Below are 16,371 nucleotides of genomic sequence, written 5' to 3' on the forward strand. Positions count from 1 at the left end.
GTCTCTCACAAAGAAGGAGTGGTGCAAAATGGCTGCCATTTATACTGCAGGAGGAGTCCCCTTTAATTAGCGCCCCCGCGCCCCGCAGCGACTGGGAACTGTTCCCCTCTAGCAGTCGCTAGGGGCGCCAGGCGCACAATAGGCCGACGCCACTGAATTTCCGGTTCGGGGCGCACAAAGGGCGTTGCACCATGAAATTACGTCAGGATCTGCGCGCGCAGCTGAGCGCGCGCAAAGGTTTTGCGCCGCCGCTAAATCTTAACTGAAGTTCGCGAGAGGCGCAGATCGCGCTGCGCCCGGGCGCTAGCCGCTTAGCACCCCACTTCTCCTCCTCCTAAGGCGCTAGCGGCTGGCGCAAACAACTGATTTCTAGGCCTTTGATAGAAATGGGAAAGTGAATCTCAATGCTTTCGCTTCAGGCAAGTGATGACATATAAATGCTTAATGTGCTTTTCTGTTATGAACACTGCACAAACAACAATTCCTGTGAAAGGCAGCATGTATGTACGCCAACTGTGGTTCGAAAAGAAAAGAGAGATTAGGGAAGATTTTTCTGTTCATGCACCTGAGGCAACAAATACAGGAAGATTGTAATATTCCATCAGAAGGCTTTGTAGATCACGGAAGAAGCTTTCCTAGAAATCTTTGTCATGTTTGTCCCAGGTCAGAATGCATATCAAAGTAATGAGCTGAATTTTTGCAAATGAATGGATTGCTGCTCTTATTGAGGCAGCAGTCACAGTCATTCTTGATAGTTAAAGGATCGCACCTGATTTTCCATTCTATTTCAATTATTGGATTGAAAATGGAGCAGGTCTCATGCACTATTCCTCTCCTGATTTTCCTGTCTTTGCAGAGGCCAGAAAATCCAACACCCTGCAGCGTAGGAACAGGAAAACTGCTTATAGAAAATTAGTTACTGTTTACTGCTGTTGGAAATTAAGTGCAAAAAAATCTCTCCTGAACCATTTAAATAATGAACAATGAGCATTTTATGAAGTAATTTTTGGTTGTTTATGGAAAATTTTGTTTATCGAACACTATTAAAGTTGGCAAACTGACTAATAGTGCAATAGAGGTTTAATTCCTGCTCTCCTGTGGCCAGTTTTCTCGGGCCTCAAGCAGCCCAGCTAGCAGTCCTTAAGGGACCTCTGGAAGCTACCACAAGAAGGTAAGTAAAAGAAAATACCTTCCTGAACGTGGAGCCTGGAGGAGCCCATTGAAACTGCGGGCTGCCGCTGCCCACCATTCGCTTCCCGCTATGCTGATCTTTCTCCCCCCCCCCACATCCCCCCACCACCACCCTCCACACCTCCGCTCCCCGGACTCAACGTGAGTTAGCATCCCCACAAGCTGACTTTCATCCCCTTCAGGACTGGCGCACTGCCTGCGGGGGCGTGACTGGCCAGTCGCGCCCTGATGACGCTAGGGGACCAATTTTGCGCGGTGCTCTTGTGCATCAGTCGCTGCCGTTGCCAGGGCCACGGCCAAATTTGGGCTCAATCCAATTTCTGCTCCGTAGATTCTTACCATATTGGATGTGCCAATTCACAGCAGAAGAATACATTGTACGCCACATGGTATAATGCCCCTGTCGATTTTTTAAAAAAGTATTTGTTCATGGGATGTGAGCAACACTGGCAAGTAATATTTATTGCCCATCCTTAGTTGCTATGAGGGCAATGGGCCTGGGGTCATGTTTAAGCCAGATCAGGTTGTGGTAGCGGGTTCCTTTTCCTGAAGGACATTAGTGAAACACTTGGCTTTAAACCACAATCCCAGCAGCTTCCATGGTCATCTTTTGCCGGTGCCAGCCCACAAATCACCAAATTTATTGAATTCAATTTGTCAACTTGCCATGATGGGATTTTAACTCTCACAACTGCTTAGTCCAGCACCATAATTACTAGGCTACCATATCCTGTAAAACAACCTGCCCTTCAACTTAGCTGAGCAACACCATGGGAGAGCTGGTGAATAAAAAAAAACTGTAGCAAAATGAGACACGATTAAATCAGAAATGTCATATTTTTCACTTTGGAAAGTATAGCTCAGTTTCAGTTTTCAATCCCACAGTTCCAAAGGGAATACTTGAAGGGGAAATGTTGCAGGGCTATGGGGACGGAGTTGGGAGTGAAACTAAGTGGATAGCTCCTTCAAAGAGCCGGCACAGGCACAATGGGCCGAATGGCCTCCTTCTGTGCAGTATCATTCGATGAGTTTGTTTAACTGGTTTTCAATTTTGTCTGGTTGCTTTGTGGATGTTATCACGCATTCTCCATTGAACACATCACCATAACATTATCAATATATCACCTTATTTCATGCATGACGTTAAATATTGCTTCAGACTTGAAGAGCCATTTTGTTAACTGTGTAATCCAAGCCTATTCAGAAAATTCCAAAAGAATATAATGCATTAAAAGCAGCAGCAGCAAACTTCGACAAATGGTATGTTAGACAAAAGTGGATGAATAACAAGCAGCCTGTGTGAAAGATGGTGCTACCTGGAGGCTTCGGGTGGGCGGGAAGTGATGTGTTTATCCTGCACTTTAGAGGCAGCCCGTACAAAAGGGTTCACAGAAAAGCCAAACGCGACTTAAAAAAAAAAGCATGTAAATGGATTTTGCGTCGGAATTTCAAAGGTGTAAAAACAAGTGGCCCAAAGAGCTGTATCCTGATATCCTGCATGATTTGCTGTAATTTGCCGTCCAGTGGCGGTGAAGAGGCACCACTTGCCCGAGACGCCTGTGGCAGGTTGTTTGTACCGCATGGCTTTTTATCGTGTCTTTTGTTCTTTCTTTCCAAAGCAGAGAGTGCGCTGCGCATTGTATAGCCGTGAGCTTTGAAGAATGACGCTGCTTTTTCAGTTCTGTAATTTTTTTGGGTAGGGTGTTGGGGGTGGGGGGAGTAATCTATAGGAAGAAAAATAAATGATTGTTTTTAAAAAAAAAAACCCAAGCATCCTCTTTGTTTGATATGGGTGGTTAATAATAACCCTCAGGACAATGAGAGAGAAAGAAAGCTTTAGCATTTATTCTTCAGGATCATCTTCAATGCACGACTCACTGGTACTTTGATGTTTTTAAGAGTCACGTCTGTGATTTGCTCTCAGTGGCTTTTATCTGCCATTGACCCTAAAGGTCAATAAGTAACACTTTCAATGGATCTTTTACTCTGAGGTTTATCTAGCGAGCTCTCAGTCACATTGCACGGGTTACCGAAATGCTAGCCATTAAAGTCTTTTGACGTGAGCACTCAATTTGTTTCAGATTTTCTGTGTAGGTTGAAGGCATCCATGTTTTGGCACCCTTTCTCTGTGAACAAAATACTTGTCACCTCAGCAAGTGAAAGGCAGATCAACAAACATAAAATGGGTGCCTTCCCCTCACTGATCGTATAGAAGTAGATAGAAACAGAACATTGATGTGTCCCATCGCCTATCATTATGAGATCTCAACAAATATAATCCTTCATTAGATTTCACTCAAACTTATCAGTGACTTCATCTAACCAGACTTGGTTTAAATAATGAGTTAGGCTAGAACTTACACCATGCCTTAAAAGCCTAAACATTTTATATTGCAATGAAATCCACATTTACAAAGGAAAGCAGTTCTAAACATAAGAACTTAAGAAATAGAAGGAGGAGTAGGCCATTTGGCCCTTTGAGCCTGCTCCACCATTCAATAAGATCATGGCTGATCTTCTACCTCATCTCCATTTTCCTGAACTATCGCCATATCCCTTGATCTCCTTAATATTCAAAAATCTATCGATCTCTGTCTTGAATATACTCAACAGCTGAGCCTCCACAGCCCTCTGGGGTTGAGAATTCCAAAGAGTCACCATCCTCTGAGTGAAGAAATTTCTCCTCATCTCAGTCCTCAATGGCCGACCCCTTGTCCTGAGACTGTGACCCCTGGCTCTAGACACCCCAGCCAGGGGAAACATCCTCCCTGCATCTACCCCGTCAAGCACTGTAAGAATTTTGTATGTTTCAATAAGATCACCTCTCATTCTTCTAAACTCTAGAGAATATAGGCCTAGTCTATACAATCTGTCTTCATAGGACCATCCCCCATCCCAGGAACCAGTCTGGTGAACCTTTGTTGCACTCCAAAAAGCAATGGTAGGTTTTCAGATAAACTCTTCTAGTGCCATGTTCATCAGGATTAGAGTTACATTACACAGAGTCTACAGCACAGAAACAAGACATTCGGCCCAACTGGTGCATGTCGGTGTTGCTGCTCCACACGAGCCTCCTCCAACCCTACATCATTAGGTTCCCTGGTGGCTCAGTGAGTAGCAGAGAGATACAGTTCCAATCCCTGGCCTGTGATGCACCAGCTTGTCATAGAGTCATAGAGTTATACAGCACAGAAAGAGGCCCTTTGGCCCATCGTGTCCGCGCTGGCCATCAAGCCCTGTCTATTCTAATCCCATTTTCCAGCACTTGGTCCGTAGCCTTGTATGCTATGGCGATTGAAGTGCTCATCTAAATGCTTCTTGAATGTTGTGAGGGTTCTTGCCTCTACCACCCTTTCAGGCAGTGAGTTCCAGATTCCAACCATCCTCTGGGTGAAAAAGTTTTTCCTCAAATCTCCTCTAAACCTCCTGCCCCTTACCTTGAAACTATGCCACCTGGTTATTGACCCCTCTACTAAGGGGAAAAGTTCCTTTCTATCTACCCTATCTATGCCCCTCATAATTTTGTACACCTCAATCAGGTCCCCCCTCAGCCTTCTCTGCTCTAAGGAAAACAACCCCAGCCTGTCCAGTCTCTCTTCATAGCTGAAGCGCTCCAGCCCAGGTAACATCCTGGTGAATCTCCTCTGCACCCTCTCCAAAGCAATCACATCCTTCCTATAGTGTGGTGACCAGAACTGCACACAGTATTCCAGCTGTGGCCTAACTAACATTTTGTACAGCTCCATCATAACCTTCCTGCTCTTATATTCTATGCCTCAGCTAATGAAGGCAAGAATCCCATATGCCTTTTTAACCACCTTATCTACCTGTCCTGCTGCCTTCAGGGATCTATGTACATGCACACCAAGGTCCCTCTGACCCTCTGTCCTGTAGCCTGAGGCTTCCCTCCTCGCTATTTACCACTCTACCAATTTTCGTGCCATCTGCGAACTTACTGGTCATACCTCCTATATTCATATCTAAATCATTAATGTACACTACAAACAGCAAAGGACCCAGCACCGATCCCTGCTGTACACCACTGGACACAGGCTTCCAGTCACAAAAACAACCTTCGACCATAGAAACATAGAAGATAGGAGCAGGAGTAGGCCATTCGGCCCCTCAAGCCTGCTCCGCCATTTAATGAGATCATGGCTGATCAACCAAATTCAGTACCCTGTCCCTGCTTTCTCCCCATATCCCTTGATCCCTTTAGCCTTAAGAAATATATCTAAATCCTTCCTGAATATATTTAATGAATTGGCCGCAACTGCCTTCTGTGGTAGAGAATTCCACAGGTTCACCACTCTCTGGGTGAAGAAATTCCTCCTCATCCTCATCCTCAGACTGTGACCCCTGGTTCTGGACTCCCCCGCCATCGGGAACATCCTTCCTGCATCTAGTCTGTCTAGTCCTGTTAGAATTTTATAAGTTTCAATGAGATCCCCTCTCATTCTTCTAAACGCAAGCGAATATAAGCCCAATCGACCCAATCTCTCCTCATATGTCATTCCTGCCATCCCAGGTATCAGTCTGGTGAATCTTCGCTGTACTCCCTCCATGGCAAGAACATCCTTCCTCAGCTAAGGCAACCAAAACTGCACACAATACTCAAGGTGTGGTCTCACCAAGGCCCTGTACAACTGCAGCAAGACATCCTTGCTCCTGTACTCAAATCCTCTTGCTATGAAGGCCAACATATCATTTGCCTTCTTAACCGCCTGCTGCACCTGCATCGTCAGCGACTGGTGCACAAGGACACCCAGGTCTCATTGCACTTCCCCTTCTCCCAATCTATTGATGTTCAGATAAAAATCTACCTTCCTGTTTTTGCCACCAAAGTGGATAACTTCGCATTTATCCACATTATACTGCATCTGCCATGCATCTGCCCAATCACCCAACCTGTCCAAATCATACTGGAGTTTCTCGGCATCCTCCTCACACGCCCACCCAGCTTTGTGTCGTCTGCAAACTTGGAGATATTACATCTAGTTCCCTCGTCTAGATCATTAATATATATTGTGAATAGCTGGGGTCCTAGCACTGATCCCTGTGGTCACTGCCTGCCACTCGGAGAAAGACCCGTTTATTCCAACTCTTTGCTTCCTGTCTGCCAACCATCACTCTCTGCCTCATGCCACTAAGCCAATTTCGGATCCAATGTACCAAATTGCCTTGGGTCCCATGGGCTCTTACCTTCTTGACCAGTCTCCCATGTGGGGCTTTGTCAAAAGCCTTACTGAAGTCCATGTAGACTACATCAACTGCACTACCCTCATCCACACACCTAGTCACCCCGTTGAAAAATTCAATCAAATTGGTTAGACATGATGTCCCCCTGACAAAGCCATGCTGACTATCCTTGATTAATCCCTGCCTCTCCAAGTGGATGCTAATTCTGTCCCTCAGAACTTTTTCCAATAATTTCCCTACCACTGATGTTAGGCTCACTGGCCTGTAATTCCCTGGTTTATCCCTACTACCCTTCTTGAACAATGGTACTACGTTAGCTGTCCACCAGTCCTCTGGCACCTCCCCTGTGGCCAGAGAGGTTCTGAAAATTTGTGTCAGAGCCCCTGCAATCTCCTCCCTTGCCTCACACAGCAGCCTGGGATACATCCAGTCAGGCCCTGGGGATTTATCCACTTTTAAACCCACTAAAACCGCTAGTACCTCCTCCCTCTCAATACTAATTTGTTCATGTATATCACAATCCCCCTGCCTGATTTCTATGCCTACATCACCCTTGTGAACACAGATGCAAAATATTCATTTAAAACCTCACCTACATCTTCCGGCTCTACACACAGATTGCCACTTTGGTTCCGAATGGGCCCTACTCTTTCCCTAGTTATCCGCTTGCCCTTAATATACTTATAAAACACCTTGGCCTAGAAATTCAGTGTAGCCACGTTTGAGGCGCTACAGCCGGGCTTGCGCCCGGCGCAACTTAGCGCCACCTTCGCCGATATTCAGTTGCAACGCCCCAAGAGGTTGCTGCTGCGCTAAAGCAGGCGATGCACGACTCTCATTAGGCGCTAAGCCGGCGATCCGGGGCGCTAACACCGAGGGCGGGCGCAGCGCATGTGCGGCGAGTTGCTCATTGAGGGCAGACAGTCAGGCACCGGTCAGCTCTTAAAGGGGGAGGGTGGAATTGTTTGGCTGCCACGCCTTGCACACTGCAGCCCTAAAGCAAGGCCTGAACACTGCTGCTGCAACTGCTCCACGCCCAGGAGAATGGAGAAGGCCAGGGAGAGAGCGCAGCGCTTTGGCGAGGGTGACCTGAGGGTGCTGGTTGGCGCAGTGGAGCGCAGGCACCATGTCCTCTTCCCTGAGGGCGGCAGGAGGCCGCTGCCCGCCGAATATCGGAAAGTCTGGAGGGAGGTGGCAAACAGGGTCACGTCCAACAGCCTGGTTGGCAGGACTCCAACCCAATGCCGGAAAAAATTCAACGACCTCACTCGGGTTGTCAGGGTGAGTACCGTTTCCAGTATCCTCCTCATCCCTGCATGTGCACCTCACTTTATGGCCAAAGGGACCTGTAAGCCCTAATGCCCAGCCCTCATCCAACAGCTATGGGACTGTCATGAAAAGCACTTGCACATTCAGGACTTTAAACACTGTCAGGGCTATTCGACCACGGGAGGCAGTGCAGGCAAGATCAGGGCTTCACACTGTCAGGGCTATTCGACCATGGGAGGCAGTGCAGGCAAGATCAGGGCTTCACACTGTCAGGGCTATTCGACCATGGGAGGCAGTGCAGGCAAGATCAGGGCTTCACACTGTCAGGGCTATTCGACCATGGGAGGCAGTGCAAGCAAGATCAGGGCTTCACACTGTACTTAGAGGCCGTCCTTTCTCTTGCAGGGCAAGCTGGCACATAACAGAAGACAGCAGCGACAGACCGGGGGAGGCCGTCCTGACCTGAAACAGCTCAGTGACCTAGAGCAGCGAGTGGAACGGATCATGGCAGGCCGGCTGATTGGCCCCGTCGCCACTGGAGATGCCAACCCTGTTCTGGGCACCAATGGTAAGGTCATCACCTTTTTGACCTCTCTCTTTCTACTTGCGCCTCACACCAGCATCCTTTGCCACTCTCGAACCAATGCAGTGCATAGCAGCACTCACGCCTCCCTTGCTGCTGCCCTGTCCTCACTCTAAAGCAACTCTTGTGCCTCTCTGCTTTCAGATGGTGAATCGCCAGGTGAGGAGGCGGCCCCTCAAGCTGGCACTGTGTCGGAGTCTGACAGAGGAGGAGGAAGAAGAAGCCGGCCCATCAGGGACACCCTCAGCCGAGGCAGCCCATGGCCATGATGGTGACACGTCTTCCCTGGAGGGGCGCGGGGGGAAGGGTCGGAGGATAGTGAAGCTCCGGGGCCCTGCGGGCTGCAGCAACGCGGGAGGGGTGGGGAAGCTCAGCGGCCTTCTCCCCGGAGGGTGAGTGCGGCCTCCAGTCCTGCTATGGTGAGCGCAGAGGAGGTGCGGTTCCTGGCGGAAATGGGCGCCCAGGCTGAGCGCAGGCACACTGAGCTCATGGCTGCAGTGGCAAGGATGCCTGACTCCATAGAGTCACTGGCAAGGAGTGTGCAGAAATTCGGGGCAGCACAGGCCAGTAGTCTGCAGGACTTCGCGGCAGCACAGGCTAGGAGTCAGCAGGACTTCGCTGCATCACAGGCGGCTTCTAGCCAAGTGCTCAGTCGTGCCGTGCATTCACTGGCTGCTGTCATGCAGACACAGACCAGGGCCACACGGGCACTAACTGCTGCCACACTCGCAGGATCGGCCAGGCATCGCCGGGGCACTCGCCGCGCTGCAGCAGCCCAGCAGCCTGTGCTTCAGCAGATTGCTGCGTATGCTGCAGTGCTGGCCCGTGCGAGTGCCACTGTATCAGCCGACCAGGGAGTGCCTGTGCTCTGTCAGGTTGGCAGCATTCCTGCAGCCAACACTGCCACTCCTCCACTGCAGCTGCCACCAGCCATAGGACAGACTGCTGCCGCCCAAGCAGAGTTGGAGCAGTCAGCAGCCGGCCCCTCCAGTCCCAGAGCTGGTCCAGGCTGACCCCCAAGGGCATCTGACGTCTCACCATCTGACCCTCAGCAGCCTTCCCCCAGCCTTGCTGCAGCCACTAGGGTCCCATTGAGGAGGAGCTGCAGGGAGGGAAGGGGCCAATCACGGAAGCGAGATGGATCACCCTCGCAGGGGTAAAAGTAGAAGGTGTGGCCAAATGTGCTGTTTTATATATAGAGGCCGAGACTGGTGTATTTGTTTGATATATAAAGGCCGAGACTGGTGTATTTGTTTGATATATAAAGGCCGAGACTGGTGTATTTGTTTTATATATAAAGGCTGAGACTGGTGTATTTGTTTTATATATAAAGGCCGAGACTGGTGTATTTGTTTTATATATAGAGGCCGAGACTGATGTATTTGTTTTATATATAGAGGCCGAGACTGATGTATTTGTTTTATATATAAAGGCCGAGGCTGGTGTATTTGTGCTTTTTGGGGGGTTTCTCTCCATTAGTTTGTCATGTGGGAAGGGCACAGAGGTCTCACAGTAAAAAATGTTCTTAAATTGCACTGTCCATGTTTGCTTTTGGAAGTCTTGGTTGCCTTGATCGGCTGAGGGCTTGCGGAGCGGCTACATTCATCTTCTGTCATTGGCACAAGCCATTCCCTGAGAGGGGGCCTAGAACCAACTTGCAATAAGCCGCCGACGGGCGGCCCTTGCACTTTCTGCCTCCCTCCCGTGCTGGTGCTCCTCCTCCTCCTCTGGTAGTCCTCCAATGTCTGCTGGCAGTGGCTGAGTCCTGCGGATAGCCAGGTTGTGCAACATGCAGCACACGACAACGAAATGGGAGACTCGCTCAAGCAAGTACTGTAGGGCTCCGCCGGAATGATCCAGACAGCGGAACCGTTGCTTCAGCACGCTGATTGTTTGCTCAATGATGTTCCTGGTTGCTTGATGGCTGTCATTGTATCGCTCTACAGCAGGGGTGCTGGGCGCACGGAGCGGGGTCAGCAGCCAGGTGCACAAAGGATAGCCTTTGTCCCCGAGAAGCCATCCTCGTGGGTGAGGCTGGGCCTCGAACATGTCTGCCACAGAAGTCTGGCGCAGGATGAAGGCATCGTGGCTGCTGCCTGGAAAGCGGGCATTGACAGCTAGGATGAGCTGCCTGTGGTCACACACCAACTGCACGTTGAGCGAATGGTAGCCCTTCCGGTTGCAGTAATCCTCGGCATTCTCTAGAGGTGCCCGCAAAGCCACATGCATGCAGTCAATGGCGCCCTGCACCATGGGGAAGCCCGCTAATGCTGCAAAGCCCATTGTGCACTCTTGCTGCTTGTCCACGGTCATGGGGAAGGAGATGAACTGACGTCTCCTTCTGAAAAGGGCATTGGTCACCTGGCGGATGCAGCAATGTACCGCAAACTGGGAGATGTTGGAAATGTCCCCAGCAGCGGATTGGAAGGAGCCGGTGGCATAGAAGTTGAGAGCCACCATCACCTTCACTGCCACCGACAGAGACGTCCTGCTCCTCAGCTGTGGCTGCAGGTCTCTGCGAAGCAGCTGGCAGATCTCAGTGACCACCTCCCTTCTGAATCGCAGCCTCCGAACACACTGCTCCTCAGACATGTTCAGATATGAGAACTGCTGGCGGTATACCCTGGGTTGGTAAGGCCTCCTTTGCCGACACCTGTTGGCCCTTCTCCATCTGGCCATGACTAGCCCTCTCTCACAGCGTCTCTGAGCCCTTTGAATGCAATGCAGTAAACCAACGTTTCCACCCATTGCAGCCCCCATTATATGTTTCCAATCAATGCTATGACACTGAAAGTTAAATACAAGTGCAAAGCTCTGGCCTGAAGCCACAAGTACCTGTGCGAGTGTTGAACCAAACCAGAAAGTTCTCTACCTTTGTCTCTCTCCAAATATCCGTCCCTCACAAAGAAGGAGTGGAGCAAAATGGCTGCCATTTATACTGCAGGAGGAGTCCCCTTTAATTAGCGCCCCCCGCGCCCCACAGCGACTGGGAACCGTTCCCCTATACCAGTCGCAGGGGGCGCCAGGCTCACAATAGGCCGGCGCCATTGAATTTCCGGTTCGGGGTGCACAAAGCGCATTGCACCATGAAATGACGTTAGGATCTGCGCGCGCAGCTGAGTGCGTGCAAAGGTTTTGCGCCGCCGCTAAATCTTAACTGAATTTCGCGAGAGGCGCACAAGGGCCTAGAAATTCAGTTGTTTGCGCCAGCCGCTTAGCGCCCCACTTCTCCTCCTAAGGCGCTAGTGGCTGGTGCAAACAACTGAATTTCTGGGCCCTTGTGATTTTCCTTTATTTTGCCTGCCAATATTTTTTCATGCCCCCTTCACTCTCCTAATTTCTTTTTTATATACCCCCCTGCACTTTCTATACTCCTCTAGGGCTTCCACTGTTTTTAGTCCTTTGTATCTGCCAAAAGCCTCCCTTTTTTTCCTAATCTATTCTTGTATATCCCTTGATATCCAGGGTTCCCTAGGTTTGTTAGTCCCACCCTTGACCTTTACGGTAACATGTTGGCGTTGTACTCTCTCTATTTCCTTTCTGAAAGACTCCCATTGCTCTGATGTGAATTTTCCTACAAATAGCTGATCCCAGTCCATTTTGGCCAGATCCTGCCACATCATATTAAAATCAGCCTTCCCCCAATTTAGAACCTTTATTTCCGGTCCATCTTTGTCCTTTTCCATGACTACCTTTAATCTCATCGAATTATGGTCACTGTCACCAAAATGCTCTCCTACTGACACATCTACCACTTGCCTGGCTACATTCCCTAGAATTAGTATGATAGCAAAATACTGCAGATGCTGGAAATCCGAAATAACAGTCTTGACAAAGGGTTCACCTGAAACGTTGACTCTATTTTCTCTCCACGGATGTTGCCGGGCCTGCTGAGTTGTTCCAGCATTTTCTGTTGTTATTTCCCCAGAATTAGGTCCAGTACCGCCCCCTCTCTTGTAGGACTTTCTACATGCTGGCTCAAAAAGCTCTCCTGGATGCACTTTAGGAATTCCGTACCCTCTAAGCCTTTCACACTCTGACTATCCCAGTTAATATTGGAGAAGTTGCAATCCCCTGCTATTATTACCCTATTATTTCTACACTTCTCTGAGACTTGCCTACATATCTGTTCCTCTATCTCCCCCTGACTGTTTGGGGGCCTATAGTACACTCCCAGCAAAGTGCTTGCCCCCTTTTTGTTTTTAAGTTCTACCTATATGGCCTCATTAGAGGAACCTGCTAAGATATCGGCCTAGAAATTGAGTAGCCTTAGCGCCGCATTTGAGGCGCTAGAGGGCCTAGCGCCGGAGTTATGGCCAGTTGGGAAATTGAGTGGGGCCCTTCCGTCGGCGTTAAGCCGGTAGCGCTGCGCCGGCACCGATGACGTCATCGGTGTGCGCAGCGTCCCGGTTGCCATGCCGACGGGCCCCAGCGCCGAAATTCAGTTGCGGCCGCCTCGCCCGTGGCAGCCGCAACTAAGACTCTGGCAACCGAGTCTTCCCCGAGTTAGCGCCGGCGCATTAAGGTCGCGCGGCGGCCGGCCGCTTTCCCGCCGGCCGCCTGCCCGCACCTCCCTCCCCGGACTCCTCCACTCCCCCCCCGCGGAACAGATGCGTCTGGCCTGCAAGCCCGGCACTTGTCCGAGGTGCCGGGCTCATTTTTTTCAATATTTGAACGGACAGCGGGCGGGTGCAGGCAGCTCCTCCTTAACTGAAGGAGGAGGCCTGCACTTCCCCAGCCTGCCGCACCGCATCGGGTCCCGCAGCGCCGGATTAGCGCCGCAATGCGGCAGTCAGCGCCCATTGGGAGGCGCTCACGCCCGCCAGTAGCGCCGGCAGCCGTCTGGGCGCGGCGCTACTGAATTTTTGGCGCGCGCAAGGGAATTAGCGCCGGCGCTAAATTTCTGGCGCTAAAGCCCTGGCGCGGCGTCAACTCAATTTCTAGGCCATCATCCCTCCTTACAGCAGTAATTGACTCCATGATTAACATTGCGACACACCCCATCTCTTTTACACCCCCCTCTGTCTCGCCTGAAGATTCTATACCCCGGAATATTGAGCTGCCAATCCTGCCCCTCCCTCAACCATGTCTCTGTGATAGCAACAATATCATGCTCCCATGTGTTCATCAACACCTTCAATTAATCTGCTTTACTCGCAAGACTCCTTACGTTAAAATAACTGCCATCCAGCCTTGCCATACTCCCTTGTGCCATTACATATTTGCTCTCCCTTCCAGGCTGACTTGTTTTTTCCTCTATATTTGGCTGTGCATCACCCCCTACTATAGCTCCACTCCATATCCCATCCCCCCGCCAAGAGCCGTGGTAAGGGTCACTGGGGTTTGGCAGCAGCATCATTGAGATAGGGAGGCAAAAATTTGCAAGAGTTTGCACCTAGCATCGTAATCAAGCAACTCTTGCCTTATGTGCGTGAGTGGGCTTGTGTGGATGGGATCCAGCTCAGCTGTGATAGGGCCCAGGTTGAATAGCGTTCTGACTGTCAAGGCTCAAGCATGAAGAATGGCCATTTAGTTGAAGTCCCAATTAGCATCGATCCCTGTGGTACTATAGCCCAGCAAGACAAATAATTTTTTTGAGGGAGGAAATTAGTAGAAAAAATTGTTGGAAACAAAAGTCCGTACATCCTCTTTTTTTTTTACTCCAGCTACAATGTTTTTTGAATGATGAACACAAGCATCTACCGTGGGACATTCCCCTTGAATTTTAGCCCTCTGCATCCATGTTATCCTCAGGAAGGGAGCTGGGGGTGTTGTGGGGGGGGGGGGAGACAGCTGGTAAGGGTTATTGGTCCAGCTTCAGTAGAATGTTTCTCATTAGTTAGGAGGAGGCACACTTTGATGGGATGGGATAGGATACTTCCATATCTAACTTTCTGTTACTCTTCTATATGACCCAACCAAACTCAGTCCTGAGGAGATCTTCTGGTCAAGGGTCCAACACTAGTTACATGGAGATTGCCTGCAATCTATCTGTTCAATGCTTATATTTTTGATCCAGTGTATAATATATACATAGAAATTCATCATATAAAAATTGATCAGCCATTATTCCTGAAAAATTCTCTGAAAAACCCTCTGGAATCCATTTTCTTAGCATCATAGGCTTTCATTAAATTTGTCGGTGTTGTTTGAAGGAATTATTTGAACTTGCATAATTTTTAGGGTCAGCATTCATTTTCTGACAGGAAATTGGTCACAAGCAAAACTTAACTGGTACCCAAAATGTTCATTATAATGAGGGCACGCTGTGATTGCAGAATGTCACTACTCCAACAATAATGAACTGATTTAGACACAAAAGTGTAGAGGGCACTGTGCATCTGTGGGCAATACTTTCAGGATGTGTTACACTAATATATGACCACATTGAAAACAGAAATGCAACTTCTCGGACGGTTGACTGTGTAAGTGCACACTGCGCATATACATCAGAAGGTCTCCGCTTTGTTCCTTGGTCTGTGTTGAGTTAATTGAGCTCGGCCTGAGCTGCAGTTGGGGTGCTATTTTTTTCATTCTCAGGATGTGGGCATTGCTGGTAAGGCCAGCATTTATTGCCCATTCCTAGTTGCCTTGAGAAGATGATGGTGGGCCTTCTTCTTGAACCGTTGCAGTCCATGTGGTATTCTTTGTAAAGGTTTGATGCAACTAAGTAACTTGCTAGGCCACTTCAAAGGGCAGTTAAGTGTCAACCATGTTGGCGTGGCGACTGGAGTAACATATAGGTCAGGCCAGGTAAGGACAGCAGATTTCCTTCCCTAAAGGGCATTAGTGAGCCAATTCGGTTTTTACAACAATCCGACAGCTTCATGGTCACATTTACTGATACCAGATATTTATTTCCAGATTTAAGAAAAAAATTAATTCTCAATCTCCACGGTGGATTATTAGTTCAGGTCTCTGGATTACAAAAGAAAGAACTTGTATTTATATAGCGCCTTTCATGACCTCACGACGTCTCAAAGCACTTAACAGTCAATGATGTACTGTTGAAGCGTAGTCATGGAATCATAGAATCATAGAATGGTACAGCACAGAAGGAGGTCAATTGTGCCTGTGTTGGCTCTTTGAAAGAGCCATCCAATTAGTCCCACTCCCTTGCTCTTTCCCCATAGCCCTGCAACATTTTCCCTTTCAAGTATTTATCCAACTGCCTTTTGAAAGTTATTATTGAATCTGTTTCCACCACTCTTTCAGGCATCCTTTGGTTACTGACTTGTTTTTGCCAGTGGAAACAGTTTCTCCTTATTTACTCTATCAAAACCCTTCATGAATTTGGACACCTCTAATAAATCTCCCCTTAACCTTCTCACTGTTAAAATGTAGGGAAATGCGGCAGCCAATTTACACACAGCAAGGTCCCACAAACAGCAATGAGATAAATGACCAGATCATCTGTTTATCAGATGTGTGCGTGTGTGGCTGTAGTATCTTCCATGGTCAAATATGGAGTGGGACTAATTGGATCACTTTTTCAAAGAGCCGGCGCAGGCACGACAACCCAAATGGCCTCCTTCTGTGCTGTAATATTCTACGATTCTATGAAATAGCCATATGGCTCTCACCATCTAGGTTTACATATGCAAAATGGTCATTTGAGAAAAGGACAGGAATGCCGCCAGCGTCCGTGGAATTGTACCTCGGCATGAGTCAGTGCTGTGACGAAAAGAAGGGAGAAAATTGCAAAAAAAAGCAGATGGACAAATGCGTTAACGCTCGTGCGGTGACAATGATTCTGCACTAGAGGAGCAAGCCCACGCCTGTTTGTGAACTGGACATTGATCCTTCAGAAATGTAAAGTGTCTCTTAATTTTTAAGCAGTACAAAAGTCAGTGAATGTCGGCATAAAACTTCACGGTGGATTGGTTACACATGAAGGGAATGGGCCACAGACGTTGTTAAAGGTTTTGGCTTTTCCATTTTCTTATTCTGCTGACACCTGTGTAAGTGATCATTTGAAAGGTCACATGTCAGTGGTTTCCTATGTCGACTGATGTTTATGGGTCTGTTAGACTGCGGCATGTGACCCAGGTTTCACTATGTTACTGAGAACTCAATCCCATTGTTAGTTCCCACATAGATAATATGAGCTCGTGTCAATTTTGCTGGTA

Source organism: Somniosus microcephalus, chromosome 15, assembly GCF_052327205.1.
Source record: "Somniosus microcephalus isolate GS21.2 chromosome 15, FLI_Smic_1.0, whole genome shotgun sequence".
NCBI lineage: Eukaryota > Metazoa > Chordata > Chondrichthyes > Squaliformes > Somniosidae > Somniosus > Somniosus microcephalus.